Here is a 27989-nt window from a genome sequence, read left to right as displayed (position 1 = left end):
ATTTACCACCAGTGAAGTTTATAAACTGGAACCCAGCATCTTAACCGTGGTGACTCAAAAAGCTGCTTAAACACAACAAGCTTACTGCAACAGGGGATTTAAAAAAACATACATTGAAACCAAGGGCAGCTGCAGAGTGAGGCACACCGCTGCATACTGTTGCACAGCACACACACACAGACACACAGACACACAGACACACACACACACACACACACACACACACACACACAAGTTATGCAATAGCAGTGTTCCCTGCTGTACCACAGGATCATAGGCCAGATTTTAAGCCCAACCCCCTCCACCCTCCCTCCTCCTGCTACAGTATATCTCAAAAGTGAGTACACCCTTTAGATTTTTGCAAATATTCTGTTATATCCTTTCAGGGGATAACATTATCCTACTGAAACTTTGATATAACTTAAAGTAGTCAGTGTGCTGCTTGAATAACAGTATAGATTTATTGTCCTTTGAAAATTACTCAGTACACAGCTGTTAATGTCTAAACAGCTGGCAACAAAAGTGAGTACACCCCATAGTGAACATGTCCTAATTGTGCCCAATGATGTTGTTTTCCCGCCCTGGTGTCATGTGACTCGTTAGTGTTACAAGGATTCAGGTGTAAATGATAAGCAGGGCTGTTAAATTTGGTGTTTTGGGCACAATTCTCTCTGAATGCTGGACAACATGGCACCTCATGGCAAGGAACTCTCTGAGCGGCTGAAAAAAAGGATTATTGCGCTTCACAAAGATGGCCTTGGCTATAAGAAGATTGCCAACACCATGAAAATGAGTTGCAGCACAGTGGCTAAGATCATACAGCGGTTTTCCAGGACAGGTTCCACTCGGAACAGGCCTCGCCAGGGTCGACCAAAGAAGTTGAGTCCACGTGCTCAGCGTCATATCCAGAGGTTGGTTTCCAAAAATAGACGTGCGAGTGCTTCCAGCATTGCTGCAGAGGTTGCAGAAGTGGGATGTCAGCCTGTCAGTGCCCAGACCATACGCCGCACACTGCATCAAATCGGTTTGTATGGCCGTCGCCCCAGACAGAAGCCCCTTCTGAAACCGATGCATAAGAAAGCCCGCAAACAGTTTGCTGAAGACAATGAATCCAAGAACATGAGTTACTGGAACCATGTCCTGTGGTCTGATGAGACCAAAATAAACCTGTTTGGGTCAGATGGTGTCCGGCGTGTGTGGCGGCACCCTGGTGAGGAGTACCAAGACAAATGTGTTTTGCCTACAGTCAAGCATGGTGGTGGCAGCATCATGGTCTGGGGCTGCATGAGTGCTGCCGGCACTGGGGAGCTGCAGTTCATTGAGGGACACATGAATTCCAATATATACTGTGACATCCTGCAGCAGAGCATGATCCCCTCTCTTCGGAAACTGGGCCGTAGGGCAGTTTTCCAACATGATAATGACCCTAAACACACCTCCAAGATGACAACGGCCTTGCTGAAGAAGCTGAAGGTTAAGGTGATGGACTGGCCAAGTATGTCTCCAGACCTAAACCCAATTGAGCATATGTGGGGCATCCTCAAGAGGAAGGTGGAGGAGTGCAAGGTGTCCAACATCCGTGCGCTCCGTGATGTCGTCGTGGAGGAGTGGAAGAAGATTCCAGAAGCAACCTGTGCAGCTCTGGTGAATTCCATGCCCAGGAGGGTTAAAGCAGTGCTAGATAACAATGGTGGTCACACAAAATATTGACACTTTGGGCACAATTTAGACATGTTCACTATGGGGTGTACTCACTTTTGTTGCCAGCTGTTTAGACATTAACAGCTGTGTACTGAGTAATTTTCAAAGGACAATAAATCTATACTGTTATTCAAGCAGCACACTGACTACTTTAAGTTATATCAAAGTTTCAGTAGGATAATGTTATCCCCTGAAAGGATATAACAGAATATTTGCAAAAATCTAAAGGGTGTACTCACTTTTGAGATATACTGTATATCAGAATAGCACATTGAGTTACTTATACCACTTTCAGAAAGCACATGTGTTCATCCTGCATTGGACCCTTTTCTACAAGACAGCTGTCAACCTGCTTCTCACTGTTCAGAAGAGACTCCAGACTGCAGTGTAGTTTTCACACTTCTCTGATAGACCACAGATTTATATCCAGTAATTTACCAGATAAAAGTGATGTTTCAGTTTCACCTCTTAGTACGTCCGTCTCTCTTGTTTACCCATGCATAAGCTTTGTATTGATCTCCCTCTGTCTTTTGTCGTGGGATGGTTAAATGACATTTAAACGTCTTTATAATTGAATTTATCCCTGGTCGGAAAGAGGATCGTGATGGAGGATCAGCTGATGCAGTTAACCCATAAAGATAGACCCCCAACCCGCGTCACACCAAGTCGGTCTAAATGGGACATTATTGGGAGGGGGTTAGGGTGGAGGGCCAGAGACATACAGTGGGAAAGAAAAGAGAGATAGAGCCACAGTTAAACCACAGTGCATTCCCTTAACATACTGTACATTTCCAAAAGCTTAACAGATCTCTCTATTTAATCAAACAATCTGATGCCATTATTGTTGCTACAAAGAATAATGCAAGGAAGGCGGCAGAAAGAAGGACGGGGAAATGAAAAAGAAAGAGAAAGAAAACATCGCTGCAGTATGTTTGACTCTAATCCAGGCTGACAGGCTCATGCAGCTAGTTGCTGTCTACACACACACACACACACACAAGTACACACTGCGCATGCGTCTCCTCACACACACACACACATACAATCACACACACAGGAAGTGTGAGCTGCAGGCCCAGTCACCACGACTGGTTGGTTGCCATGACAAACAGAGTCAGCTGGGAATTCACCCAGAGAGATGACAAAGAATGGGATGAGGGAGGATGGAGGAGGTGTGCTGGGGGGCAGGAAGGAAGAGGAGGAAGACAAGGAGGAGGAGGAAGTAGAGGAGTAGGTGAGAGATTGGTCAGGAAAAGGTGGGAGGGGAATGAGCGACTTTTTCTCCTCCTCCTAATAAAACGACTGCTGAGGTGTCTTCGAACTCGGAACTCTTCACCTAAGACTTTGCAATTGGCTCATAAATTATGCAGGTCGGTTGAACATATTCGAATTTTACTGATGTTAGTGGAACCCTTTGATTATTTAATTTATTTGCCTTGAACACAACAAAAGTACTTCAACATTGTTCTGTGATAGCAAGTTAGTTATGACGGCTATGTCACTGGGGGGTTTGTTATTTTCCATGGAAATGGTCACAAACCAGATGTTGACTTGGGTCAGACTCTTGAGTCCATCATCTATCCATCAGGATCATTTAGCAAAATATGAGCTGCTAAACATGCAACTACCCAGCAAAATCAACACTGTTAGCTTTTGTTAGACACTAAAACTCAATAGTCAGTATTACAGCGGTAGCTAAACAAAACAAAGAGTTACATAACTCAAGTACACTTGTGTGTGCCTTAAACTTACATTTTCTTTAGAGCATGGCTACCTTGTGATTGACAGGTTTCTATCACGGTGTTGACCGGTCTGGGCATTTTGGTCTTAGAACTTTGACCCCTTCACAGTGTGTTTTCAGTTCATGAAAGTAAATTGTAACATTTTGGTTGCCTGAAAATGTGTTGATCAGCGTTTGGATGTACTTAGCTCCACCCTCTCATGTCACTACTGGTTCCAAAAAACCAAGACGGCCAAAACGCCAAACTCAAGGATTTAAAGAAAGCAACATATTCTGTTTGGATATTTCAAATTAGGCTTTGTTCCGAATGTAGCATTTTACGATAGCCTGGAGGTGCACTTTCCGCGACCCCAAGGCCACTGCCATCTCTGTCGGAGATGGCAGAGAAACAACAGAACTGGAAAATCCTCCTGCTTCCCTTTAGTCACCATGTGGCAACATTTTGCCTTCCCCGTGAGTTATGTAAACAACAAACAAGTCGTTGACAGAAAGATTACAGTTCAGGATCTACTTTTGCGGGTGAGGAAACTCAAGCTATTGTTGTAAAGTACCCTTCTGCCATGTAGTGGCTATTGCTCTTATTTTTGTGTTCAACAGTTTGTTCCCTGATGAAAAAAGATATTGTTATTAGATTTTAAATAAATAATTCAAATATGACCATATATCCTTAGTGCGAATGTGAATGACAGTTGTCAGGGCATAAAACCAATGTTCTGTTGATCTTTATGAATCAAGACTCGAACAATGACATAGCTGTAAGTGCTGGAGTTTTTTTTTTTTAATTAAATCGAAAATCCAATGGAATCGTGGATTTGGAGAATAATTACACCCCTATGCGTCTGAATTGGGGTTATTACAGTTTGCCACACACAGCTGCTTGCCTTTTACGGCCAGTTCACATAGTCCAACAAGTCCGCCACAAGTGGTAAACTTTTAAAAAGTCCTATTTTGAAGGCTGCATACAAACAGGAATATTAGTGAAATATTCATTTTCATATCATGTTCCTTATTTTTGGAATAAGGAACGGAATATTTTGTGGATGTAAATGTGTTCATTTTGATGTTTGTGACTTTTAACCATGCACTACTTAAGTTTCTGCATTCATCACAGCTGCTTATGGAGCTTTGAGGAAAATGGCCCATCATAGACACACAGAAACAGAGAGTCAAAGAGAGAGAAACAGAGTTAGTTTCAAAGCAATTTGCTGGTGTGTGATCGAGAGCTGAAGCAGCTGCGCATGTCTGACTCATGACACACACAAACACGCGGTGCAGGGCTGACATACCAGAGGTGCCCCACCCCTTACATTCCACTTCATTATCCACCTCTTCCCTTTCCTTCTCCTCCACCTCTTCAGTCACTATTTTACCTCTTTTCCATTTATTTTTTAATCTTCCCTACACTCTCTGCTTCACACCCTCTTTCCTCTTTTCTACTGACTGTCAAAGTTCACAGGCCCAGAACCATCATACACCCTGTGAGCAATGTCTAGATATGAACACATGAGAAGAACAGATCATAAATGAGTGGAGTAGGTAAAGCACAGCAGTGGAGGAGTATTGCACTCCAAAATGGAGCCACGATCTTCATTCAAGGTCACTGTGACTTAATACGCCACTGATAACTGTCTCACAAAGGACTGTCTTAAAACTACCTTCTCCAAAAGGTTTTCCAGAAGGTAAAAATAGCTCTTTAGACCTTCTAAGCAAAGGAACAACTAGACAGAATAGAAATCAACCAAACTACAGTTTTGAAGGTCAGCATTATTACTGATATTTTTGGACTGAAACTCACAATAGATCAGTCATTACTTTTAAATTGGACAGAGAGTTGCAAAATATGATGAGTATAGTGGTATTAAAGCGTGTAATCAAACTGCAGCATATCAGAGGCTAATAACGCTAACTGGACAAGATTCACTTCAATAAAAGTCCAATATCTACCTATTATTATCATACTATAATGACAGAAGTCTGTGTGTGTGTGTGTGTGTGTGTGTGTGTGTGTGTGTGTGTGTGTGTGTGTGTGTGTGTGAGTGTGTGTGTGTGTGTGTGTGTGTGTGCGAGTTTCGATTTCCTCGCCAATCCTTGGACCGATATACTTCACGCTTGGCGTGTGTGTTTCTGAGGACACGAGGCAGTGCAGTGCCCCATGTGAGGGTTATTTGGATTATGTAGAAAACTGCAACTGTACACAAATCTATTACATTGTAATTTATTCCCATGCATGCGGCTCAGAGCAATCTCAGTCATCGAAAATAAAAATACTGCCCTAATTACCGATACAATTAAATTCACCATCTTTTTCTGAATCTGTCCAATCGTCTCCTGTAATTCGGCAAACACATAATCCACCAAAGAGCACATAATAAAGTATTATTATTTTATTTATTTTATCCAGGTAATCACCCTTCTTCTCACTGGACACCATCTCATCAACCTGAAATGAAAGTGAAAGTGAAAAGCAGTCCACTGAGAGTGACATTCTTTTCACTAACACCACTTTTACACAACACAGCACTTTCTACAGTTACTGTGGTGTCTTCCTGATGTTAGCAGATTAACCTCATCAACTTTTCACAGAACTTCATCTGAATGTATTATCATTTTGATTTGAAAGCCTCTCGCCGTCTCCTGAGATGCAGTACCACTCTCTGCCTGAGCGGTTACTGATGCAATGGCGGGTGCGCTGTTTTACCAAAACACAAATATCACTATGTGATACCGACAGAATTATTATTGTCAAATGCGGCTGTTTCTTGACTTAATACAAGAGGTCAGTTGGTGTAGAAATGCAGGACATTTGTTTTTAATTACAATTTATTTTTTCAGTTGGAGATGCTTTCCATTTGCAGAGTTTCCTCCTTTTGTCTTACCTTACAAACCACCTTCAAAAATGTGCAACAGATACCAAACTAATTAAAATCAATACATAAACAGTTGTTTCCAGCAGAGCGATCTGATCTATGAAAAGACCTTTGAGTAAGAACATTTCTCAAAATAAAATCTATGATTTTGCCTCCAGTCCAAAATGTCACCAAATATCCTGATACTAAAACAAGAACAAACACAGACTGGGCTGAACCATTTCTATCTTAATGAAATGTGTACACAACCAGGCCCACAAAGTTTATGACAGAATTGCTGATGATTAGCTATAATTGACACAATACAATCAGACAGCTTCCAAAATCAGAAATTTAATCTAAAGAAAGGCCTACTTGTGTGTTTTTCAGGGAAGTGGGACTTGGTAGTAGTAAAATAATGACATAAAAGCAAAGAAAATAGACAATTAAGAACACGCAGTGAGATTTAATATATATGCATGAATAAAAAGTATAAATCTAATCACAAAGCAATTATGTAAAACATAAAAACATGAGTGTTTTATACATTTAGAGGGGAGGTCATGTTTGTGTGTAAGTATGAGAGTGTGTGCTAGGCAACTGTGCCTGCAAACACACACATCCGACATGTGGGACGGGCATATGATTCCAGCAGCAGGCTGTGTTGCAGAGTATGTGTGTGTGTTGTGCGGTAGTGCAGTGCTAGTGGATGGACTGCAGTGATATTATGATCCTGTAACCGGATATGCTGGTTTCCATGCCTGAGCTGCACATCCACCCCTCCCCCTCACCTCCCCATCGCGCTATTTCAGGTTCTCTGGATGCACAAAGTATGGACACGCACTGCACACTACGCTGCTGCAGGTGGATGAATGTAGCACTGTGCTGTAGGCTTAGTATGACATGGATTAACCTCAGCATCCGTGTGTGCATGAAGACATACAGTTGCACACTTGCAGTTCGCATAACTCGTGCTTCCACTGTTTCTCCTCGCTGTAATGCATCCTGCTTTGCACATGAGGATGTCCAACTCACTCCTGTGCGTGTGTCTCTTGAATCACACACACACACACACACACACACACACACACACACACACACACACAGTGTAGAACTAGTAAACACATTCCAGACAAAACCCAGTGGAAGAGATTGTAGTGCTCGCATGACCAGACGCACTACACTCAATAGCAGCTACGTTTCCAAACACAATTTAAGATACAGTTACACCATGACCATGGCTACTACTACTACTACTATTACCACTACAGCTCTGTATACTATTATATTCTGTACTACTATATATTATCATTCTGGTTCTATGACATTTTTGAGCACTTGTATAAATGCATTAAGTGCATTAAAAGTGCAACAGTTAGACTTGCTCATCAAGAATCACCATCAATGCAATTAAACCGTCAAATACCTTCAACTGGGGAAATTACAGTACATCTTTTCTCAACCAGAGTGTGACTCTCTGTGGTACTGAAGTGTAGGTCTCAGGTTCATTATTGATTAATCTGCAGATTATTTTCTAGATAATCGCTTGGTGTAGAAAAAGTCGATAAATAGTGGAAATGATAACCCCAGTTTCTCAAAGTCGAAGGTCATGTCTTTAAAGGTCTTGTTTTGTCAGTCCAAAACTCAAAGATATTCACTTTAATATGATCATAGTATCATTTCATCATAAATATAAACTACATTATGACTTACACCAGTACTAGTGTTAGCTACAGTAAATTGTTAAACCCCCTGAGAATGAGCTGAAACGCTGTACACATGACCCCAAACTGTTTAACTTGAAAACATTTTTATTTTGACATTAAAGTTTCTGTGGAACAACAACAAGGGAGGACAAGAAGAGCAAGAACCAAAATAAATAAACCAATCATGCGGCTGGAAACAATGTCTGCCACAGACCTGTGTGTGTGTGTGTGTGTGTGTGTGTGTGTGTGTGTGTGTGTGTGTGTGTGTGTGTGTGTGTGTGTGTGTTTTTCCTCGTAGTGATCATAAATGCTCACATGACGGAGGTCAGCTGAGTACAAGACAAGGAATTCACTACGATCTCTTACGTAATGACAGACCTGGTTACAAAACACTACAGCTCCTACTGCTCAACATGCAGCATCCCATTAATAAAGACACAGTGGAGTGAGCGCCGGGTTGGCAAGCTCAGGGTGAATTGACCCGTTAAAAAGAAAATGAGATACATTTGGTGTCTGTATCTGGACTATTTTCATCAATTTTGTTTGCAGATGTCGGTTTTAATTAATTTTGTGTGACCAATGAATGTATTACATTCATTTTTTAGCACAATTCAAATTTTGTATTACTTTACAATTAATCGTTTATCAAAATAGTAGGGGATTATTTTTATTTTGATCGACTAATCATTGCAGCTCTGGTGTGAAGTTAGGAGAATTTCTCATATTGAATCAAAACTTTTTTTACGGTTGTTTCTAATATTATTATGGTCTTCTCTCATACACAGAATTGGGCCGGACAAAAAACTTGTAACACCTCTTAATTTAAAACGATACAATTAAACAACACCCAAACTAAAACAATCAAATGACCATAAATTATATAACCAGGTAATAAATATATAATAATTCAGGTATGATTTATAACAGGGTTGTCATTTAGCAAGGTGTACTTAATAAACTGGCAGTATATATGTTCAACCAAAATCCAGCACAGCCAGTATACCGAACACTATGAGTCAATCATAACAGAGAGACCTGACAGGTGGCTTAAATGGCTGATTCTTTGGGATTTAAAGGTGCAATGTGTAAGAATATGATTGTGAATGTGTTGCAGATATCTACTGAAATTAGCATGCTAAGAGATTAGGCACGGCCCATCCAGTCTTGTAATACCAATTATTCCTCTAGAGGCGATAGCGAGTCATTGTAGTGTCAGACTGCCCTCAGTACAGATGGAGAAGAAGAACACAGCTGCCCAGAGTGGCTCGTCAATAATAAAGCCATAGCCAGTGTGTGTTCTAATAGTTTTTTTGGGGGGAATAAATTCAAAGTGGCAGAAATAAGAGGAAAAACCACTCGCACCATGGCCTCGTCCTCACAGCTGCCGGGAGGCTGTTTCTCAAGGTGCAGAGCGGTTAGCACCTGAGTTCCTTCGACTGTGTCGACCACAGGGAGGACGGGAAAAAGGTGAGGGCCATTTACTTGTGTCTGCCACTTTGGATTTAGTCCAATAAACAAACAAACGAGTGAAGGTTATAAGAAATCAGTGTCATTTTGACCGGCTCTTAGAGTTTCAGCACAGTGAAATTGCGCATATTCTTGCCCTGCAGTAGTAGAGGTGAAATCCTGCCCACTATTTCTTTGGAGCTGTTGGCTCTGTACTAAACATTGCACCTTTAGGTACTATGTTAGTTAAAGGGACAATCCACTGTTTTACAAAAAGTTAACATCATGTATCCAATTTACAGAAGTGTGCAGTAAGTTATGATGACACATACATGCACAATAAGTGTGTGTGTGTGCATCTCAAATTTCTGGTCATTAGTGTACTCACACACAAACTCACTGCCTCTCATACACGTACGCGCGCACACACGCACACACACACACACACACACACACACACACTTAAGTCTATAAATAAAAGGCAGCAGAAGAGAGCATATTTAGGTCAGCAGACGTGTCTACATGCCACTGAGCGCTCCACTCTTTCCACCAAGTCTCTTCGGGGGGAAAACACAGCTTGACACTTCCAGTGACGAAGCCTCAGAAGCTACAGAAATCTACAGTGTCAATATGTCAGTCTGGTCACTGGGTGTATGTATGGTAGTATGCACTGTTTTTACTGCAGTATCTGCCTTATTACTGCAGCATGCACTGTATGACAGCAGTATCTGCCTTTATTACCACAGTGCCCACCTTGTTACAGCAGCAGCAGCTTCAGTGCTGCAAGTGTCATCATTTTTTACTGCAGGCAGCACGCTTACTACTTAAGCATAATCCTTGTGAATGCAGTACAAGCCTTATTACTGCACTTGAAGCTTTGCTGCTGCACCGTGAGCCTTATTACTATTACTAGTTAAAGGTATTCAGCTACTGAAGGTATGCAATATAGAGTACATGCATCCCTCATAGCCGATACAACAGAACTAGCTTATTACTGTCTTAGAAATGGACAAAAAAGCCTGCAGCTGTCACCCTATGATGTCCAATACATTTTTCATATCAGGCCTTTGGAAAAGCCCTGTGAAGATATGTATTAATGGTTTTGCTATCGTGCCTGCCTCCAAATCCCCCAAATTTACCCCCCTGATATCGATGTATAGAGTTTGAAATAACAGCAGCAAGCTGGGTGGAAAGGTAGGAGATTTGGAGGCACTACTGGGTGCTAAAAACTAAATCAGGGAGCGCATCTTAAACTAAAGGCCCACTAATTGTCCCCATTATGTTTAAGGAGCTTTAGTACTAACGTGTAGAGTGGAAGTTGATCAGAATCTAGCCGTTGTCATGGTCTCTTACTGGAAATATTTTTGTAAATTAACCAGTGAACTTGAAAATGAACATGTTTTTTTTCTTGTACTCTACCTGGAGACTTTCTGAGGTTTACCGCACTCAGCAAAAACTAGGCTTTCCTCTCTTCACTGGGGTTATCTTCTCATCTACATATAGGCAGTTGTATAGCTCTCCTCGGATGGAGTCTCTACTCTGATCAAGCGGGGCTCTGTGGTTTGATGTGAGTCTATAATGTGGGTGTCCCTCCAGACAAAGTAAGAATCTCTGAGGTGACCTGTGTGCAGCTTGTGGGCCACTGTACAGGAGTGACAAAGTGAAGATGTGCCTACTGCCTGTCATTATGAGAGCAGGCTGCTGTGTTGTGGTGCACGTTACGAAACAGAGGTCCCTTCACTCATCACAACAGCTACACTGACTGAGACAGCCCCAAACACTGGAAACTAAACCACTTCCACTACGACTGCAAACTTACCACTCTCACTAGTTCAGAGCAGGTTTACAGGCTACAAGAACGTGCTTCATCCAAGTTGTCATTAAAGACTAAATGTACCATATGTGTGCTTGCAAATGGCTTTTGTGCAAACATGAAGTCCATATTTTCTATATGATGTTGTTGACAACACAAATTCAAATATGTTGATGTTCCCACAAGTCAGTATATATGGCCCAAAAAATTTTTTTATGTCAATTACATGAAAGTGTATACAAAATACAGGTCATTCTACGTAATTAGATAATTACTTTGTACAAACAACAAAAGCGTATAGTTACATGATCAATGTATCTAACGTCATTCATTATAGGAGTGTGTGCCTATGGTGAATTGGGGAAACCGCTCAATGTATTTAGGGTGAAAAAGTTTACCAGGCAGACTTCTCTCCGTAGTGATAAAGTGTAAGTGGCGGCCACTGCCTCGGCTCAGTAAACTAGAATGAGTTTTCGGCAAATAGAGACAGAGGCTCACTGGAAGTAGCTTACAGACACGTATATGCAGATATTATTAATTTAATACCAAAACTTTTTTCAACCAGACCACGCTACCCACACAACCCTACCGATACACCTTCACCGTATCTATTATTCATAAGAAATACGTTACACTGCCTTGCTGTAATGTATTTCTTCCGCGTGTTTGACTTTTTTCTTTGAAAATAGAAATGGTGTCTTACCACGTCCAGGTCCGCCGGAGTTTGAAAGAGAAACATGGAGGGTATTTAAACAGTCCCGTCTGCTACAGAAGAACAAGCCGTCCTCGCTCCCCGAGACTCTGACACACAATGGCGCTGATAGGAGGAGATAACTGAACTGCCTCCGATCACAGGAATGCTGTTGCCTTCAAGAGCTGTCGGACATATTCGCGAGGTAAGCTGCACGTGCGCTTATGTCCCACAATCGGTGTCATTTGAAGCAAAAACGTAACAAGGTATTAGTTAATCGGTGTGACACATGGTGTGTCATCCACTTATACACAGTGTTCAATGCTTCAAAGATTTAATACAAATTATTTAAACTTTTACTGGATTCAAACGTCATTATTTAAGACGTGTATTTATGTATGCTGCATTATGCACTTAACGTAAGAACGTGGTCAAATGAAGGTGGGAGTTATACAGTGCTACCAATTTGGAGAACAGATAGCAAAATGCTGTGACAACTAGAGGTCAATTGGATGCATTTTACTACTATGTAATTAATTGTTAATTAAAATAATAATAATTAAATACGTATTTTCAGTAGGCTATGTGATACACTTTAAGATGGTACAATCATGTGTCCATTGACCTGTAAAATCTTCTCATTATTACTATACAAAAAATATTATATACGAAATATTTAATACAGATTAATACAAAGCCTAAGTATGCATACTAAGCCTCAAATTGATTCATTTATATTTCCTAGATACTATATTACTTTGAACTGTTACTTAAATCATGAACGACAGGCCCTACTCCCAAAGTCAGCATAGTAACTGTCATGACAGGATCCATTTTGTTAAGGCAGGTACATTTACGAGGAGCACGTGAAGGCAGCAGGAGAAACTGAAACCTAGCAGCTGCCCCGAGAAGTGGCGTCGTCAACTTTGCTCCGCCCGCCCGCACACACACACACACACACACACACACACACACACACACACACACATCGACTTCTGTCAGTTCAGTATGATATTGATGAAATAATAGCTAGATATTGGATATTGGACTTTTATTGAAGTGAATCTGGTCCAGTTAGCGTTATTAGCCTCTGATATGATGGATATGACAGTTTGATTACACGCTTCTTTTGAATTGCACTGGCAAGGTATGTTCTGTAACATTGTATCTCTTTCTCCCTTTTAGTATAACATTTGTAATTAAACATTAACATCATTTTGAAAGTGTAGTTAAAGCAATGTTCAAGTTTAGAGCTGTAACTGCTGTGTCAAGGCCCTACTGAACATGCCCTACCAATACTTTTATAATAGTCATATGCTTTTAAGTTTCATGTATCTTATCAGAGATGTTTAGTCTCTGCTGATTTTTTTACATTTTGTACTGAGAACTTGAAATCATTAATTTGTTATTTTATTGACATAAAATGGTGAGAATTCACAGAAATGATCACTCGACCAATGGAGCTGTTCGGTCGGTTAGTGATGCCGCCCTACAAGCCCGGCAGCAGATGGCAGCATGATGCCCAGTAAAATAAAACAAAACCCATCAGAGTCTGCTCCAAAAAGACAAAAAACCCAATGGAACAGGGCAGATAATGGACATCTCAGACTGTTAGTGTCTCTAATGCTCCCTGCTGCACACGCACCCAGTTGTGCTCTGATACATTCACAATCACAATACAAGCCTCCCTATTTTTTCCAGATGGACTGCCTGTTCTCAGGACAGGCTTTGATCACCGGCTGTCACAAGTATTTCTATCTATTGAAGTCTCGTGTTTATAGGACTGAATTGTTGGCACAGAATCATTTAGTATCTCCTCTTGTTCGGTTGGAAAACAGCATTCAGGCCTTCATGGTGCACTAAAACTCTCCACTGTCAGGCTGCTCTTATACACTGTTTGCACTTATTCCTACTGAAAGTAATGCACTATAGGTCGTACATTAAGCATACACATAATCAATCCGTATGTAACCCACGTAATCGTGAGTCAGGACAGGTAACGTAATATAAAAACAGATATAGTCCTTGATGGGAGGTGGTTAGGGTGGATGGGTGGGACCATCAGCTTTGACATTTTTGGAAGGTAACTTCCGTACTTAAGTAACTCCACTACTGTAGTTATTTGAACCAAAACCACAATCCTTTCCTAAACATAAGCAAGTAATTTTGTCTAATCATGTTCTGCACTGCAGAGGCTTGCGCAGGTGCACTGATCGCTCGTGCTGCTGGACATTCGTAGGAAAACACATTAAAAAGTTAATAACTTTTCATACCATATCATACGAATCGTTGTATGAGGATACATGAGAGTATTGAGTAATGAGAGTAGTTACCATATGGAAGAGACCGAACCAACGGAGCACCAGCTCTAATGACCGAAGCTAAGTTCCTGGAGTAGATGCTTGAGATAAAAAAGAAACTTGGTATTCAGAGGAGGGATTAAAGTTAAAAAGAATGCGGCGAGCTCACCTGCATACGTGCATTTGGCAAGGGCTTGATTGTGTTTGTGTAACAAACATACATTTTTATATAAAATCCAGCTTTAATTCAAAAGTCTTATTCGTACGACCAACTCCTGTCTCATAGCTGTCTGCCTAATGACTTTTTGGCTCTCTGTTCTCTCAAAGCTCAGCACTGTCAACGCGGCTTGCTATCGGTCAGCGATGCAGATTTGGTGGTCAAAGGTCACCGAAGTTCAACACAACACTAAATATTTAGATTTAGATACATTTTGCCTCCCTGAAAGGATCCACTACTTGCAGCGATTTTATTGGAGTGATATAATTTCATTCCCCATTTAAAATACTGAAGGGACCAGGCCTGAAGTCATTATTGGCTGAAGGTTGCAAGACACAAACATGTCCATCATTTGACAGTATGACATGTATGAGATTAAACTGATGAAACTGGGTCAGCTCAGAACAGACAGCAGAGCTTATGGAAACTGCTGGTCAAACAATAAAAGATGGGAATATTCTATTATTCTAGCAACAGGGATTCTCAATATATCTGTATCATGCAAACAGCCTGAATGAAACATCAGCTAGAGTACGGCTAACAGGCGGGTTAGCCTCGGTAGCTCTTTCGGAGCATTCATACGTAGCTTCTGTGGTGAATGGAGATCTGATTTTAGTCCTGTGTTAATCTCTCTAGACTCCGAGTTGACTCATGAATGCTGAGCAGCGAGGAGGGATGGCTCTAAATAAAGATTTCAGGTCAAAAACAGGAAATGGCTCAATGAGCAGGGAAGGCAGGGCCATAGCAACACCAACTGGAGAGCTGCACTCACAACATCCCTCCCTCTCCCTCTCCATCTATCTTAATTTATTTCTCCCTCACACTTCTTTTATTTCCCTCTCTGTGCAACATCAGCCTGTTCCTTGTCTGTCTTGCCTTTTTTCCATTGCTTTAACCTTATTTTTCTTATTCTCTGCTTCTCTTTGCCTCTTTTTTTCTGTAATATCTTCCATTCTGTCTATTTCTATAATTTTTTCTGAGATTTTGATTTTAATTCAGCGACTAAGAGAAAGAGAAAGGTTTAACAGTTCATGCATTTAAACCATAATGAAATGCACTATAAAAATAAACATAATCATCAGAATCTATAATAATATAACAGAGAACATGTTATTGTACAAAAGCAGTAAATGCTCTATTCCATTGTTATTATGTGTGTGTCACTTTCAGTGTGAGCCTGAATCATGGTGCGTCTACTGATCCCACTCATCACTCCGGCCCAGTACATGAGGCTACATGTTGCTCCCATCCATCAGCGTGTTGCACCTTTGGGTGGTAACACACAGGATTAAGACTGCCGCCAGAATTAGTTTGCCGACCATCATGTTCCATTTATACTGACTGTGACAACACACATGCATTTTAATACTTCAGGGTCTATAAATTCACACATGACTTCTACGCAGAAAAATGCAAAGGTGACACCCACACACCCACACACACACACACACACACACACACACACACACACACACACACACACACACAGCTGGAACAGCTTGATTCATACGCACGTGACTGTGTGTTACTCATCAGCTTTGTTTACATGAACAATATATTGATGATGTCGTCTATTTGTCTTAGTAATAAAGGAATTACTACCCATTACCAGCAGTATGTTATTGACTGTGGAGGACCTTTTAGATGTGGCAGCACATGGCTCGTAGCTTGCAGTGTACAGTGAGCAAGTACTGGTTTACTAATCCATTATTATTACTTTTACTACTGCTGTTTCTATCTGCTGTTGTGCTCCAGCACTGCTATACTGCCAGCCCTTTCTTTCTACATTGAGTTTGCTTTTCATAATGACCGTACTTTATTAATGTATAGAGGCGTGCAAGTCACTGCACTTTCACAACACTGTCCTGCAAATATTTCAGTCCTAAAGTCTTGTGCTAACAACTAAGAACGCTGGAGGGCTTTCATTAGACATTAATGGACATTAAAACTGTAGTAATGTTGCTGATATGATGTCAATATACTTTCAAAAGATCATTTTTAATGTCTATATTAGCTGTTAACCACACGGCACGCGGACAAAAATGGTCAAGACCTCAAATCTCTAGAAGAGATGACACGCAGCCACGCTACGCTGCTCACATGGGCTGTGTGGGTTCTCTAACATGTTATCATGGGCACCGAAATATAAAGCAAGAATCTTTTCGCGACGCAGATGAACTTGCTCACGTAGTCACTGTGTTATACTGTTGCTTCTGCTACTACTGCTGTTTTATATAAATATATTCACCACTGATTTCTCACAACATAGGTTTGAAGCAATGTCTACATAAACAGACCAAAACGTCCTCACACCTAAACAACAGAATAGGGCGTTATACTTAGGCAACAAAACTACTTGGCTAAGAAAAGATCACGATTTGGGTTAAAATAAGTGCGTTTGTAGTACGTGACTGTATCTGTCAGGCCTCTAAAAACTATTCAAATGAATCAGTCCTGAGAAGAGAACATTACTTTTTGATTAAACTGTTTGCAACTCGTAGATGTGAAACTTGTGTTTTTGGTTGTTTCCGGAAAATGCATTAATAAAGTGCCGGTGTACCCCTTTAAAATGAGATTGTTTACTCTTTCTTCTTATACTATCACAGGCTTGTTTTTATGAAAAGCAGGTGATTGAACAGTAAAGATACAGGGCTTAGACATAATATCATGAACACATGTACAGTCTAAAACAATCAACACAACAATATCTTGATTAAACTTAATGATGTTCACTTTTTGTTGAGATTGTGTTTGGAGGCCATAGTTTGTGCTGTTGTAGTAATTTGCATTACAATACAAAGGTCTACCGAATATATGTTCCCCCTCTTATCTTATTAAACTATTACTCTATTGTACCCCATAAGTGGACAGACGACCTCCATCTAATACCCAACACATCGGCAACATCCTTCTAGATTTGTTTGAAGAGGAGTATGGAAGTCTTCATCACATTTGGAAACTACAAACCCAAAGAGAAGTGCACAAGCAGAGCAATTTAACCTTTTGTTATCCAGCTTTTAAAATATCCAAATTAAAACATTTGAGTGAGTATTCTATGCAATGTGGTCAAACATGTGATATTTAGCTTTAAAAAAAAAGAGTAAAACCTGTAGAAACATCCATGGGCTGGCAGATTTGAGGAGGGTGTGTGAAGAGGACCAGAGAATATTATTAATATTATTAGATTTGGGTGTGGCACCCCAGCCCAATATGGAGAGAGTGGGAGAGGGGGAGACACGGAGGGAGAAAGGGAGGGGAAGGGCTCCCCACCAAAAACACCCATCTGCTTTCTTTCCCATTATCTTTCAGTCTCTCTTTGTCTCTACCTCATTCTGTTCACTCTCTTTGTCTCTTTACCAGTCTCTTTAGGAGTGTCCATCATTCCCCTCTATGCAGCTCCTGCCTCAATCACACATATACACAAAGAATGGTTTATCCTTAATAAAGCATAATACATCCATGATTAATGCCACAATTTAGCACTACACTAAATTGATTGATAAAAACACAAAGCTATACAGTCTGTTGGTAGAATCTCTCTGTTTGTCTGCCCCCCTACGTCTCACAAATTTCCTTTCTTCTTATTACATTGAGGCTTCAAACACTTGTTAAGGGCCTTGACTCTCATGTACTTCAAAAGGGGAAGTACAAGTAAGCAAAGCAAGAGGGCCTCCTGCGGTGCTGCCATTTAAGTCAAATATGCTCCCAAAATGTAGTCGTACCACCTCAACATAGTACATTCACACTGGAGGTTTCTTGTAGTGATGTTGATCTAAGTATTTACACTCATCCTACTGTGACACTCAACAGCTGCTTTTCTGAATTTATATTTATATGGAAGTTATTGTGAGGCAAACGGTGGGATCCTCATGTCACATTTTAACAGACTTAATGAACTCCTAGTAATTGAGCTTTTGAAATCGTGCTACAATCTATTTGTATCTATTTTTTTCATAGATGTGTATAAGAAATAAAAGTAGTCACCGTCACGGAACCTATTGGTTTGTGGACTACGGTTTTGAAGCCTCGAGTTAGGCTAATTTTGTTTTGTTGGAACCGGCAGGGCCATGAGAGGGTGGAGCAATGTACAAAAGGTTATCAAAGACATTTTTTAGGTAAGCAAAATGTGTACACACTGAAAAAAGTGCAAATGTTTTATGACAAAAACACTGACAACAGCTAAACCGGACAACACCGTGATACCAACCTGTCACAAAGTAGCCCCGCCCTAAAGCATACCCCGCTACATAATAGTCCTGTCTGCTCTTTACCGTTATTTGTTCAGCTCTGTTGACCTTGTTCCCAGCTGTTATGTCAATTTATGTGTGAGTGCACTGAGAGCAATGAAATAAATGCAAATTGCATGTGTACACATACTTGGCCAATAAAGCTGATTCTGATTATTCTGATCCACTGCCCCCAATATGCCATTTGCATGCCATAGAATATACTTGGGAAAGTTATTCAATGGTGTCTGAGTTCTTGCTCAGTTGTGATTGGATAGCTGTGTGTCTCCTATTTAACTCCACAATTTCACAGCTTGCCCATTTGGAATGCAGTGTCATTAAATCAACCCACCTCAGGTTGCTGCTCATAACAGCACATCAACAGCAGTTTGATTTTGCACAGTTTGTGTTTCCTTCCTATCGTACTGCATCCTTAAAGGTCATAGAGATTTTAGAAAGTTGGAAAAAACCCAGACCGCCTTTGGAAAGGTTCTAGCCCTATGCTCAAATATGTACTCCTAGACATAGCATCACATATGTATTGATCCGCAGCTAAAAATAGTCGCCAACATATGTGCTATTTCCTCCTGTTTGAATAACCTTGTTCAGAGTACCCAGCTGTTTTTAGGGAATTATTTAGCCTTAAAAAAAATCAAGAATCAAGGGAAGTCAGAATTTATTAAGAGACAGACTAACACTTTGTTTGTTTTGGTGTTTTCATAGGATTTGTCGACAATATGAAAAATAGAGAATAACTCCTGTCTTATCCTTTAGAAAAACCTTCAAATTTACCACAACATAAAACATCATTATTATCCTCAACTTAAGAACCATCTGTGCATACAGTGCATGCACTGATGAATTTAGGGAGAAAGGTCTATAATTAGAAACTAGTTGGGGCGAACCAAAACAAAACCTTTCATTTTGCATATGAGGGCTTGTGCCTGGACTAAGAACATGGTTGACCCAGACAGAAAGACAGAGACAGAGAGAGGGAGAGGGAGCAAGAGGGAGGTGTGTTTACTCATGGCTGTGTGACGCCTCCAGTGTCAGGTGACTTACAGGAAATAAGTTGTTGTGCTTTTTCTCTCTCTCTTGCTCTCTCTCTATTTCATTTGAGTGCTATTTTCCTTGTTTTATAACTTGTAAGATAAAGTGACCTGTAATGTGTTGCTCTCTCTATCTACTGACTTTACTGGCATGGTGTTTAACAGACTACAAAATCAGAGTGTAAAATGCCAAAAACAGGCAAGAGGTAATGCATCCAAATCATATTAGATGATTAATTATTGGATTTGAAAGCAGCCACTGAAATAAAATAAAAAATAAAAAGTTTTAAAGTTGAGTTCATGATGTTGCAAAGTTTAGCCAGACAAGACATTATGAGACACTAAAATATCCACCTCAGACATACAATACAGTGCTCTGTTGTATGGTTTAATGGCTTCTGGCTCGGGGTTATGTGAGAAGTCTTGCCCTAACCCTTAATGTGTGTGTGTGTGTGTGTGTGTGTGTGTGTGTGTGTGTGTGTGTGTGTGTGTGTGTGTGTGTGTGTGTGTGTGTGTGTGTGTGTGTGTGTGTGTGTGTGAACCCATCCATAGCAAACTGGTGAGTGTGACACATTCCAGCAGGACAAATCACCAATAGTCCAGCAGCAGATAGGACGCAGATACTCTGTCCACTGGGGAAAAAACTCAACAAAACACATTGATGACGGAGAATTCAGTTCCCACAATTTTATGTTTTTGGTTTTAGTTTGGTCTGAATGGGAGAGCAGGCAGTGATGGAAGTAGTGGTGGTGGTAATAATGGAAGTGATATTATTAGCAGTAAAGGTAATAACGGTTGGTGCACTTCTTCTTATATATGTGTGTGTGTGTGTGTGTGTGTGTGTGTGTGTGCATTCGTCCCGCCCTCATACCTTCGATGTCTTGCTTCTAACAATATATTCTGCAGTGTTTTTTAAAAGTGCACTTCAAGTCAAACTGAACTGCAGTTAAAACTCTGTGGAGAGAGATACTGTAGCTGAAAACAGGAAGGTCATTAATCTTCGAGAGAAAGCGAGCCGACTCACAAGTCGCAGCACAAGGAAGCTGCCACAGCGGTTCAGCTTTGGAGACTGGCAGCAAGGGACTACATTTTAGCTGGTTATTCATCTTTCTTTTCTCAGTTTTTCCACTCTCTAGCAGCCTCTTTTTTTTACTAACCCTTCCAGCCACAACACCCACAGAGAGCCATTTTCCCCCTCTGGTGTTGATTTGTTCTGTTTTTAGCAGGGATACCGTCAGAACAAAGTGCTAAAAGGAGGAAATGATAGACAAAAGCAAAGAAAACAGAAAAACATAATCAGAAGTCAGTTTGGAGTGTAAGCTTCACCATCCTTTTATATCCCCATAACATAACCATATTGGCTTATAACACACCAAACTGGAGGTGTTACAGCTCAAAACCCAAAACTACCTGCAACCGAACCAGACCCTGTTATTATATGAAAACTGGGATCTGGACCCATGTATACCTGCCGGGAGATACAGATCCGATCAGCATCGATTTCATAGCTGATTGCTATTAACAAGCTAACATTTATTTACAAGCAGTAACGTTATTATATACCAAGAAAGTTGATAAAATACATCCAGGTTCTCTGTTACTAGTGCAATGCCCTTTCGGGTTGTATTCGTGCAGCTGCTCTTGGGTGTCGAGGTGAGTCAATGCACGCGTTTACGGTAGCAACACCACAGTAATAATAATAATAATAATAATAATAATAATAATACATTAAATTTGTATAGCGCTTTTCTAGAAACTCAAAGACAGTGTACGCATCATGAGTGCAAAAGCTCCCATGAAAATGTTATGGCCTCAATAAAGTCAAAGCCGTTAAATGTGTATGATCCAGGTTTGATGAATGCTTTAGAAGAAAGTTGAAGTTCAGACTGGCCACAAATGAGTTGTGTTAGCTGTTTTGGGATGTGGTGACTCCACAGATGATTGGATCTCAGAGTGCTGGGTGTGCGCATGCCCAGTTCATCAGGTCCGTTTGTGTTGCTGGTTTCCATCACAGTAACTTGTGTATGTGGTTGGAAGACCGCATGCTATCCACTTTGTGTTGTGGTAGTCGCAGTTTACTTGTTGGATCCTGGTGTGTTGGTGTAGTTGGTCTTCTTGTGATCCTTTTGGTTTGTGGCTGTTGCTCTACTTTGTGTTGGACACCTGTGTTACTGTTTATGTGCTGATAAATGCAGTAACTTTGTTTAGTTTTGTAGTGGTTTATTTTTCACCTCATGGTGGTAGCCATTGTTTTACCTATTTGGTTATCGGTGTGGATGCTGCTCGTTCATCTTAGTTGGCCCTTTAGTGTATGTGATGAAATCTTGTTTGTTCCACATTTAACCCAAGTCAACACCTTAGTCAACAGTAGTCCCCAATCTGTTGTGTCACTTAGTTGCACATCATTGGTTTCATATTGAGATGTCTTGTGTATAGTGCTGTACAATTTCTCATTCTTTACAATGAATAAATTGTATGGTGTTAATTTGTCACGGTGTGTTACATTAGTGCAGCGCTGAACTTTGAATGCTGTCGTACTTGTGTGTGAGTGAGAATGTGACAAGTGTTTATTCATTTGCTTTAAGGGTGGGGGTGTTACGGCTGTATGTGTTCCCTTTGCTGTTCTTTTTCCCTCTCCAGGAGCTCTGCCCAGGTGAGCTGCATTGCTCAGCGAGGTGCACAACAAGGTGTACATGACCTGGGAAGGAAGTGCTTCAAAGCTCCTCTGGGAGGATGAGGCCTTTGGCTTGGGGACTGCTGATTGTTTTATTGCGTTGTTCGAATGTCTTCACGTTAATAAATCCTATGGATTTGATTGTTTTTAAACGTGTCTTCTGTGTTAGATGTTGCTCAGTGGTGGAGTTTTGTTAGGCTCATGGGGCTGCCTAAGGGTGAGGCGTAACAAATGTGTAGAGCAGAATTATACATTTTGGTGTATAAGGTTGGGATAGTATCAATACAATATGAAACAATAAAGGCACCAGAATGCCTCAAACGAAGAACTTGTCGGATCGTTGCAGAGAGTCTGGAAACCCCCCTCCCCACACCTTTCTGATGTTGGAATTGCATCCTAAAAAATGTTGTAATCTTAAAAAACCATCAGCCTTCCAATCACGTCCGATTTATGCAGTGATTGGCCAGGTAAGTAGGCAGAAAGTAAGCACAATTTTAACTTCTCTGATAAGCTGTAATTTTTCATTCTTCATACAACTACTTCCATCACTTTTCCTGTTTATAACAAACTGCAACACCAAGAATCTATTCATTTAATTTACAGATTTAATATTATTTATAAATAATAAAATATAGTCCTTCTCAATTAAGTACACTAAGATGTTTTGCTGTTACAACCTTAAGTGGTCAGGAATGACCAGAAGCTAATGGTGGCCAACATTAGAAAGTGTTAGGTAGATATTGTTAACTGGAAGAATTCCACCACTTTGCTGACTATATGACTGTTCTGTAGTGCTAATTTATACTATATATTACCCTGTATCTGACCTTAAAGGCATAGTAAGGATTGTTTGAAGTGGGGTTGTGTAAGACACTGATCCATAGTCAGTATATTTCCTACATGGTGGTAGGCAGCAGCAGCAACATGTATTTTAACCTAAAAAAATCAATATCAGTTTAAGTGTACTTTACCTTAATGTTAGACAGCCCTTTCAGATGGGGATCAAAAGACATAATAACAATTTTAAGGTACTTTACTTCCATTTCATGCTACTTTATACCTCTGCTCCACTACATCTTAGAAGAAATATTGAACTTCTTACTCCACTAAATGTATCTGACAGCTTTAGTTACTGTCAAGATTCAGATTATTAATACAAAATAAAAATCAAATGATACATTATGATATTGTCATGATCGTGATTTTTGTATATCCGGTTTTATTTTGAAGTGTTCACTCCCCCTTATGTCATGTCTAGTATGTTTTTCCTCTGATCGTAGATTTGTTCCTCCTGTGTCCGTTCACCATGCCCTTGAGTTTTAGCTTCTCTCCCCAGCTGTGTCTCGTTCCCCTCGTTTAGTGTCTGTGTGTATATATCCCTGTCTTTCCCAGTGTTCCTTGTCAGATCGTGATCTAAGTGTCACCCTTGCAGATGCTTCTCGTGCGTCCTCCCCGTGTCATCCTGGTTTGTCTTTTCAGTTTACTTTTTACCTTTTGTATTTTTGTTATTTTGTAAGCTTTTTGGAATAAAGCCCTCTTTTTGTTAATCTCCTCATCTGCCGTCTTGCATTTGAGTCCTCACCTTTTTCCCACCGTGACAGTACGATCTGACCAGAAACATGGACTCAGCAGATGTCATGGACGAGGAGACCTATGATTTAATGTACACTTTGATTATATTGTTTGGTGAGTGGAAGTGAAACCCCTATTGGAGGATGCGACAGGCTGCGCCTGGATTGGCGAGAAAAGAGGTTGCTAAGAAGCCAGTGTTGAAGAGCCTTTTACCTGATTTGCTTCAGGATTTTGTGGACAATCCACCTTGCCAGCCTAACCCTGCCAATCCTTCCACTCAACTTCCTTTTGCCGAGCTGCGGCAACCCCCTTCTTCAGTCGCGCTACGGCAACCTCCTACTACTGTCGGGCTGCACCAGACCCCAGTCCCTAAGCCATTTCTGGGCACTCGCCTGGCCTTGGGAGGTCCACGGAGTCTCCAGGGGACTTCCAGGTCTAGGCACAAGAGACCCAGACCACAACAGACAGCCTCCTGTTTCCGCTGCCGGGCCGCGACAGCCTCCTGTTTCCGCTGCCGGGCCGCGACAGCCTCCTGTTTCTGCTGCCGAGACCCCGGCTGTTCCCCCAGCTGTTCCCCCAGCTGCCCCTCGAGACCCCAGCTGTTCCCCAGCCTCCTGAGCATCTCTGCCGGCCTCCTGAGCTGCTTCGTCGGCCTCCTGCCCAGCCCCCCTTGATCCCTCCTCCGGACCCCCTCCTCCCTGGATTTTTCTTTGTGACTTTTGGATACTGTCATGATTGTGATTTTTGTATATCCTGTTTTTATTTTGAAGTGTTCACTCCCCCTTATGTCATGTCTAGTTGTACTTCCTGTCTGTGTGTTTTCCCTCTGATTGTTTTGTTCCTCCTGTGTCCGTTCACCTTGCCCTTGTGTTTTAGCTTCTCTCCCCAGCTGTGTCTCGTTCCCCTCGTTTAGTGTCCATGTGTATATATCCCTGTCTTTCCCAGTGTTCCTTGTCAGATCGTGATCTACAGGACTGTCTCAGAAAATTAGAATATTGTGATAAAGTTCTTTATTTTCTGTAATGCAATTAAAAAAACAAATGTCATGCATTCTGGATTCATTACAAATCAACTGAAATATTGCAAGCCTTTTAATATTGCTGATTATGGCTTACAGCTTAAGAGAACTCAAAAATCCTATCTCTAAATATTAGAATATCATGAAAAAGTATACTAGTAGGGTGTTCAACGAATCACTTGAATCGTCTAACTCGAAACACCTGCAAGGGTTTCCTGAGCCTTGAAAAACACTCAGCTTGGTTCAGTAAACTAAATCACAAGTATGGGGAAGACTGCTGATCTGACTGCTGTCCAGAGGACCATCATTGACACCCTCCATCAGGAGGGTAAGACACAAAAAGAAATTTCTCAAAGAGCAAGCTGTGCACAGAGTGCAGTTTCAAAGCACATCCACAAAAAGTCTGTTGGAAGGGGGAAATGTGGCAGGAAACGCTGCACAACCAAGAGAGATGACCGCAGCCTTAACAGCATTGTGAAGAAGAGTCGCTTCCAGAATTTGGGGGAGCTTCAAAGACAGTGGACTGAAGCTGGAGTCCAGGTATCAAAAGCCACTGTTCACAGACGTGTCCGGGAAATGGGCTACAATAGCCGTATTCCCATGGTCAAGCCACTTCTGAACTCAAGACAACGGAAGAAGCGTCTGACTTGGGCTATGGAAAAGAAGCACTGGACAGTTGCAGAGTGGTCCAAAGTCCTCTTTTCAGACGAAAGCAAGTTTTGTATTTCATTTGGAAGTCAAGGCGCCAGAGTCTGGAGAAAGGCTGGAGAGGAGCAGTGTTGCAGGAGGAGGAGCAGGATCAAGTTGCTTGAAATCCAGTGTGAAGTTCCCACAGTCAGCGATGGTTTGGGGAGCCATGTCAGCTGCTGGTGTTGGTCCACTGTGTTTCATCAAGCCCAGAGTAAATGCAGCTGTGTACCAAGAGATTTTAGAGCACTACATGCTTCCGTCTGCTGAAAAGCTCTATGGAGATGAGGAATTCATTTTCCAGCATGATCTGGCACCTGCCCACAGTGCCAAAACCACCAGTAACTGGTGTACTGACCATGGCATTACTGTCCTCGATTGGCCTGCCAATTCCCCTGACCTGAACCCCATAGAGAATATGTGGGGTATTGTGAAGAAGAAGCTGAAAGACACCAGACCCAACAATGCTAATGAGCTAAAGGATTGAAGCATCCTGGGCATCCATAACACCTCAGCAATGCCACAGGCTGATTGCCTCCATGCCACGCCGCATTGATGCAGTAATCCGTGCAAAAGGATTCCCAACCAAGTACTGAGTGCATTAATGGACATTTTCAAATGTTTGATTTTGTTTTGCTGTTATAAATCTTTTTTTTTACTTGGTCTGAGGAACTATTCTAATTTTTTGAGATAGGATTTTTGAGTTTTCTTAAGCTGTAAGCCATAATCAGCAATATTAAAATAATAAAAGGCTTGCAATATTTCAGTTGATTTGTAATGAATCCAGAATGCATGACATTTTTGTTTTTTTAATTGCATTACAGAAAATAAAGAACTTTATCACAATATTCTAATTTTCTGAGACAGTCCTGTAAGTGTCACCCTTGCAGATGTCTCCTTGTGCTGGTTTGTCTTTTCAGTTTACTTTTTACCATTTTTGTTTTGTAAGCTTTTTGGAATAAGAGTCCTCACCTTTTCGTGACAGATATAATATTGGTTAAGATGCCCGCCAATATGTAAGGTCATTAAAAAAAGGTTTAGTAACTACAACATTAATGTGATAAACATATTATTGCATCACTAAATATAATTATAATATAAACATATATTGACATAGCAATTCTGCATTGTGAGTACTTTTATTTTTGGTACTTGTTTTTATTCTTACTTCTACAGGAGTAAGATTTTGAATGCAGGACTTTTACTTGTAACAGTATTTTTACAATGTATTACTAAAGTAAAAGATCTGAGTACTTCCTCCACCACTGGAAAACCGTGATCTGATTATAGTAATCAAATTACATGAACAGTAATCTATTACTTTTTCCCCTGCTGCTGCCCTCCTACACCAGAGCAGACTGGCTGAGTCAGTTAGACTCCGCTTCTCTATCACAATTCAGCCTGACACTTTCTCTCTTCCCCCCCCCCCCCCCCCCACAACTTTCCTTCATGAATCTCTTCATTCACTTTGAGCTGCATACAAAACTTCCTCACCTTACTACTTTGCTGTCACTTTCTTTCCGTTTCATCTGATTGCAGTCACTCCCGCTCTATATCTTTGCCCCCCTCGCTTTTCTCTATTTCATTCTTTCGACCCCCCCCTCTTTCCCTCCCTCCCTGCTGGCTGCCTTCAGGGTAGCAGAAGGGAAGTGAATGGCTTCAGCCCTCCCAGCTGGTCCCATCACCCAGCAACCCAGAGCAAAACAAAAGAACACACACACACATACGAACAGGCAGGCAGTCCGCATACACATCCACACACACAAGCCTACGAACAAGCAGGCAGTCCGCATACACACCCACACACAGGTTCACTAGCAGATGAGTATATGCATGTTCTTAGACACATGCAGAGAGCTATGCAGATGAATGGACACACATACACACGTGCCCCCACAAAACTCACATCCATAAACACAGCCAGCCGTCCCCTACAGACTCCCACCCATCATTCCTTCCTCCAGCCCCCCACCCATCACCCCCTTCTCCCCTCCCCAGCACCCACTCCAGACACCCAGTCCTTTGTCCCACTCACACAAAAAAAAAAAACATATTTGGGGAAAAACAGATGAACAAGTGTTGGTCTAGAAAAGAAGTGAACACAAAGAGCAGAGTAAATGCAACGTTTGTTTTAGAGGTACACACACACACTTTCACATCTACGCATAAAAACTGCAACTGAGCACCAAAACAGAGCTCCATTGTTATATTCAATTCTGTAAGTAGCTTGTAGCAAATCACAGCTCAGGGAAGCTGCACATCTGTGCCCTTAAACTCCACCCTGGGATCCTCTGTGATGTAT

The 27989-nt window shown here is 41.2% G+C and overlaps 1 protein-coding gene across 2 annotated transcripts in view; it reads right to left on the bottom strand.

The window, feature by feature from the left end:
* LOC115020160 (SERTA domain-containing protein 2-like) overlaps nt 1–27989 on the bottom strand; it is a 42886-nt gene that overhangs the window by 5733 nt on the left and 9164 nt on the right. Inside the window, exon 1 of one of the 2 annotated variants that reach the window (XM_029450086.1) lies at nt 11957–12321. The exons of the other annotated variant lie outside the window; for it this stretch is intronic. The gene's annotated coding sequence lies outside the window, so the exon portion shown is untranslated. Of the gene's footprint in view, nt 1–11956; nt 12322–27989 lie in introns of those variants that run through there. 2 annotated transcript variants of the gene reach the window in all.

The sequence above is a fragment of the Cottoperca gobio genome, chromosome 15, assembly GCF_900634415.1.
Source record: "Cottoperca gobio chromosome 15, fCotGob3.1, whole genome shotgun sequence".
In the NCBI taxonomy this organism is placed as follows: Eukaryota; Metazoa; Chordata; class Actinopteri; order Perciformes; family Bovichtidae; genus Cottoperca; species Cottoperca gobio.
This window is presented reverse-complemented; position numbering and strand designations above follow the sequence as displayed.